The sequence below is a fragment of the Artibeus jamaicensis genome, unplaced genomic scaffold, assembly GCF_021234435.1.
Source record: "Artibeus jamaicensis isolate MK-2021 breed Jamaican fruit bat unplaced genomic scaffold, CSHL_Jam_final contig_233, whole genome shotgun sequence".
NCBI lineage: Eukaryota > Metazoa > Chordata > Mammalia > Chiroptera > Phyllostomidae > Artibeus > Artibeus jamaicensis.
The window spans coordinates 54,165,571-54,171,262 of record NW_026521486.1 but is presented as its reverse complement, the minus strand read 5'-3'; the positions used below and the strand labels follow the sequence as shown (position 1 = coordinate 54,171,262).

The 5,692-nt window shown below is 41.3% G+C and overlaps 1 pseudogene; it reads left to right on the top strand.

Annotated features, from left to right (window-relative positions):
* Nucleotides 1-3,160: 3,160 nt before the first annotated feature.
* Nucleotides 3,161-4,720, top strand: LOC119048527 (ATP synthase subunit alpha, mitochondrial-like; annotated as a pseudogene).
* The last annotated feature ends 972 nt before the right edge of the window (nt 4,721-5,692 follow it).

Genomic DNA, 5,692 nt, shown 5'->3' with positions numbered 1-5,692 from the left:
AAATGGCAGCTGAACCACAACCCAGAAAAGAGGGCTGACGCCAAATCAGAGAGCCGAAAGGGCAGGCTTTGCCAAAACGGATATCCACATAGCAACCTGAGCCTGAGGAAAGCCACCCAGGATATATGGCCGCTTTGTTCAAAGGGGACCAATTCCCAGCTCCCACGAAGAGAGCCAAGCAAAATAAAACCCCGCCATATTCCCTGCTTGGGTGCGACTTCCCTGGCCCTACTCTTCAGACTGGAGAACCTCGCCTGGGTGTGCAAACCCCAATAAAGCTTTATACTGCCTAACTTTGTGGCTGATTGGCATTTTCTTCCTCAGCAGAGCCTAAGAAAACCTTTCAAATACTAGTCAACATAAACAGTGTATTAAAAATAATTATCTGCACACTTTTTTTCTAGCTCCTGAAAAACTTGCATGAGCCTTGTCCTGGTAGCTCAGTGGGTTAGAGCATCACCCTGATGTGCTAAGGTTGTGGGTTCAGTCCCTGGTCAGGGAACATATAAGAGTCAACCAATGAATGCATAAATAAATGGAACAGCACATCGATGTCTCTCTCTCTCTCTAAAATCAATCTATAAATAAAAAATTGTAAAAACTTGCATGAAGTAAGAAATCATCCTAGAATGGATGCTGATTTCTCTAACTTAACCAAAGTCAGTAGAACATATCTGTGAAATCATCTGGATCAAGGCTTTAAGGTAGGGCCCTGGCTGGTGTGGCTCAGTGGATTGAGTGCCAGCCTGCAAATCAAAGGGTAACCGGTTCAATTGCCAGTCCGGACACATGCCTGGGGTGCAGGCCAGGTCCTCAGTAGGGGGTGCTCGAGAGGCAACCACACATTGATGTTTCTCTCCCTCTCTTTCATCCTCTCTTCCCCTCTCTAAAATTAAATAAACTCTTTTTTTAAAAAAAGACTTTAAGGTAGAAGTCTTTGACTAGCATTTTAATTACTTTAATGCTTGTTAGTGTTTTCAAGTTTTGAATTTTTTTCTTGACCTATTTTGCTGTTTATATTTTCTCAGAAATCTAGGTTTATAAATTCATTAGTATATAGTTATTAATAATATTATTGTGTTTTAAATTATTTTTAAAAGATTTTTTATTTATTTTTACAGAGAAAGGGGAAGGGAGGGAGAAAGAGAAACAAGCATCCATGTGCAAGAGAAACATCAACTGGTTGCCTCTTACATGCCTCCTATTGGGGAACTGGCCCAAAACCCAGGCTTGGGTCCTGACCAGGGATCAAACTGACAAACTTGTGGTTCACAGGCCGGCACTCAATCCACACCAGGCAGGATGATGCTGTTATTTTTAAAAATCTGTTGTGTCTACGTCCCATTTTCATTGTGTATTTTGTCTATTTGTACATTGTTGTTTTGGGTTGGAGGGGTTTTTTTGTCTTTAGCACTCTAGCTAGAGTTCTCTTTGTCTCTTCTCTTTATTATTCTTTCTTTTCCTTTATTCTTTTTTCTTCACATTTCTAATACACATTCGGCCTGTTAACTATACCCTTCAAGATCTCTGTTATAGTTTAGTGTTTATGGGCATGATACATCAGTTTCTGAGAGGGTATGTCAAAATCTCCAGTTTTAATCTTCAATTCATTCTTGAAGTTTTTTGTTTCTTTCTAATGTATTTCATATTTACATCTCTAATTAAAGCTTTTAGTTATATTCTAGAAAATTTGACAAACTTGTATTTAGTTTTTTAATTCAAGGTTTACTAACAGTATGCTAGCTAATAGTTTAGTTTCCCAACATTTGGAGATTTAAGAAGCTATCTTTTGGGGGAGTGGGAGGGTTACTTCAACAGATATTTATTTCAGTTCTGAAGGCTGGAAATCTAAGACCAGAGTGCTGGCATGGTTGGGTTCTGGCGAGGCTCTTTTCCTGGGTTTCAGATGGCTGTCTTCTCATGGAGGGAGGGAGGGAGAGAGGAAGTAAGGGAGAGAGAGGCTATTTTTTGTCTTCTATTTTATTTTAAATTTTACTTATTTATTTTTAGAGACAAAGGAAGGGAATGAGAGAGAGGGAGAGAAACATCAATGTGTGGTTGCCTCTCATGTGCCCCCCACTGGGGACCTGGCCTGCAACCCAGGCACGTGCCCTGACTGGGAATCAAACTGGCAACTCTTTGGTTTGTAGGCCGGCACTCCATCCACTGAGCCACACCAGCCAGGGCAGGACTACCTTTTATCTTTTAATTAGTAATTTTTCATGTTATTGCATTACAGTCATAGAACATAGGCTGTAATATTAATTCTTCAAATGTGGTACTAAGGCTTGCTTTGTAACTTTATAAAGTAATTTTTTGTAAATGTTTCACCTGTACTCAAAAAAGTGTATTATCTTCTGGCTGGTGTAGCTCAGTGGATTGAGCGTGAGCTGCCAACCAAGGGGTTGCCAGTTCGATTCCCAGTCAGGGCACACGCCTGGGTTGCGGGCCCGGTCCCTGGTAGGGGACACATGAGGGGCAACCACACATCGGCAGTCCTCTTCCTCTCATTCTCCTTCTCTTCACCTCTTTCTAAAAATGAATAAATAAGACCTTTAAAAAAAAGTATATTATCTGTTTGTTAGATGGAGAATTCTCCATAGGGAATATATCAGGCTTATTAATTATATTATTTCAGATCTTCTGGATCTCCTATTATTTGAATGCTTGATTAATTTGTTTCTAAGAGAGCTATGTAAATATTTCCAGTTCCAAGTTGATTTTTTCTTTCCTAAATTTATCGATTGATTTTTATAACCATAAAATGGGGAGAATAATTGTACTTTCTCATAGGATTGTAACAAAGAGTGTGAGTCAATACATGTGAAGCCTGGGGAGCGGGCCTGGCACATAGAAAGTACTCAATAAAGTTAACTATTACTATTCATATATTACTATATGAGCATATGTATGTGTTACTATAAATTACTATATAAATAGTAATAGTTAAGTGTACTGAGTTAGCTGTTTTGCCTATATTGCCAAGCACATTTAGGATGGTTATGTTTTCTTGCTCTCTTACTTATTTTATTATTACTGTATGTTACACTGTATTTTGTCCCATAATTTTTTTGCCTTGAATTTTGTCACATATTAAAATGCCAGGTTCCAGTCAGTGCGTAGACTGCAGCTACAGAGGAACCACTGAGAAGCTGTAAAAATGCCGTCTGTGTGTGTCACGGGGGCCCTGGCCCGTGCTGGCCCTCTGCGAGCCGGGCTGGTCTCCAGAAATGCTTTGGGATCATCCTTCATTGCTGCAAGGAATCTCTGTGCCTCTAACACTCGTCTTCAAAGGTCGGCATTGCCAAAATGTCCTCTGCCCTTGAAGAGCTTATTCTTGGAGCTGATACCTCTGTTGACTTTGACGAGACCAGGCATATCTTATGTATTGGTGATGGTATTGCCTACGGGCTGAGGAATGTTCAAGCAGAAGAAATGGTAGAGGGCTTAAAGGGTACATCTCTGAACCTGGAACCTGATAACATTGGTGTTGTGGTGTTTGGAAATGATAAACTAATTAAGGAAGGAGATACTGTGAAGCAAACAGGAGCCATTGTGGATTTTCCCATTGTCGAGGAATTGTTGGATTGTGTAATAGATGCCCTTGGTAATGCCATTGATGGAAAGGGTCCAGCTGGTTCCAAGGCCTGTAAGCAAGTCTTCCTGAAATCCCCTGGGATCATTCCTAAAATCTCTGTGGGAGCCAACGCAGACCGACGGACTGGCAAAACATCTATTGCTATTGACATAATCATTAACCAGAAATGTTTCAACGATGGAACTGATGAAAAGAAGCTATACTGTATCTACATTGCTATTGGTCAGAAAAGAGCCACAGTTGGTGAGGAGACTTACAGATGCCAGTGCCATGAAGTATACCATTGTGGTTTCAGCTACTGCTTCTGATGCTGCCCCCCTTCATACCTGGCTCCTTATTCTGGCTGTCCTATGGGAGAATATTTTAGGGATAATGGCAAACATGCTTTAATCACCTATGACAACTTATTCACACAGACTGTTGCTTATCATCAGATGCCTTTGCCACTGTGCTGGCCTCCTGGCTGTGAGGCCCATCCTGCTAATGTGTTCTACCTACACTCTCATCGGCTAGAGAGAGCAGCCGAATGAATGATACTTTTGGTGGTGGTTCCTTAACTGCTTTACCAGGTAGAGAAACACAAGCTGATAATGTGTCTGCTTACATTCCAACAAATGCCACTTCCATCTCTGACGGACAGATCTTGGAAACAAAACTTCTACCAAGACATTGGCCCTGCCATTAATATTGGTTTGTCTGTGCCCCATGTTGGACGTGCTGCCCAAACCAGGGCCATGAAGCAGGTGGCAGGTACCATGAAGCTGGAATTGGCTGAGTATCTTGAGGTTGTTGCTTTTGCTCAGTTTGGTTGCTGCCACTCAGCAACTCCTGAATTGTGGTGTGCATCTGACGGAGTTGCTGAAGCAAGTACAGTGTTCCCCCATGGCTACTGAAGAACAAGTGGCTGTTATTTATGCTGCCGTATAGGGTTGTCTTGATAAACTAGAGCCCAAACTAGGGCCCAGTAAGGTCACAAAGCTCGAAAATGCTTTTTCGTCTCATGTTGTCAGCCAACACCAAGCCCTATTGGGCACTGTGAAAGCTGGCAGAAAGATCTCAGAACAGTCAGATGCAGAGCTGAAAGAGATTGCAACAAACTTCTTGGCTGGATTTAAAGCTTAACCTCCTATAGATTCATGTGAAATACCGGTTTGGTTTTGTCATTGTTTCTTCTATTAATCGGTTCCGTTTGTAAAAGCATTGCTCTCATACTCCAGAAGTCACCTTAAAAATAAAGGTTCCATATTGCGTGGTAGAAAAAATATCCCAATTTACTTTTGGTTTATTTTTGCTTGGTAAAGCTTTTCCCCTAATCACATATGGAATTTCCAGGGAATTCTAAAGTGGAGATTAACTCGCAATTTATTAGTGAGAGCTCTTGGGATCCACACTTGTAGGAAAGAGGCAGGACTGGAGAGAAGAAGTTGGACTGCTGAGCAGTCACAATGCTTCAGCTAATTCTGAAGGGACCTCTGAAAAAAAGTTTTTAACATCCTACTCTATAGAGAGCAACCGTTTCACCAAGGCATCTGACACACTTGCCACTGCCTGCTCAACCAGTACAATTTGCATAATGTTATCAATATAGAAGGTCAATATAGAGTTTTGAGAGATGTCCAGCTACTCAGTTATCTCCAAATCATTTTATGACAGAGGTCAGGAGAGTTAACATAGCCCCAGGCAAGGCTGTGCGTGTATATGCTTGTCTTTTCCAAGAGAGTTTGAGTGACTTCTGTTCTCCTTTCTGATAAGGCTGGAAAAGAATGCACTTGCCAGATCTAAGGTTGCACACTGTGTACCTGCTAATCTGCTGCTCTACCGCACATGGCAAGGCAGAGGCAAGGAGGGGGACTTTGCTGACCTTGCAGTAGTTTACTGTCATCCTCCAGGATCTGTCAGGTGTTTGCAGGAAGTAGGTTGGTGAATTAAATAAAGATATGATGAGGACTACTACCTTTGCATTCTTTTAAAATTATATATATATATTTTAATTTATTTTTTTACAGTACAGCACAGAGGTCTTTTAATTATTTTTTATACCTACCATGCTGTAGGGAATGGGTTCCAGGAGCTCAGGTTCCTCTCCGCTGGTTC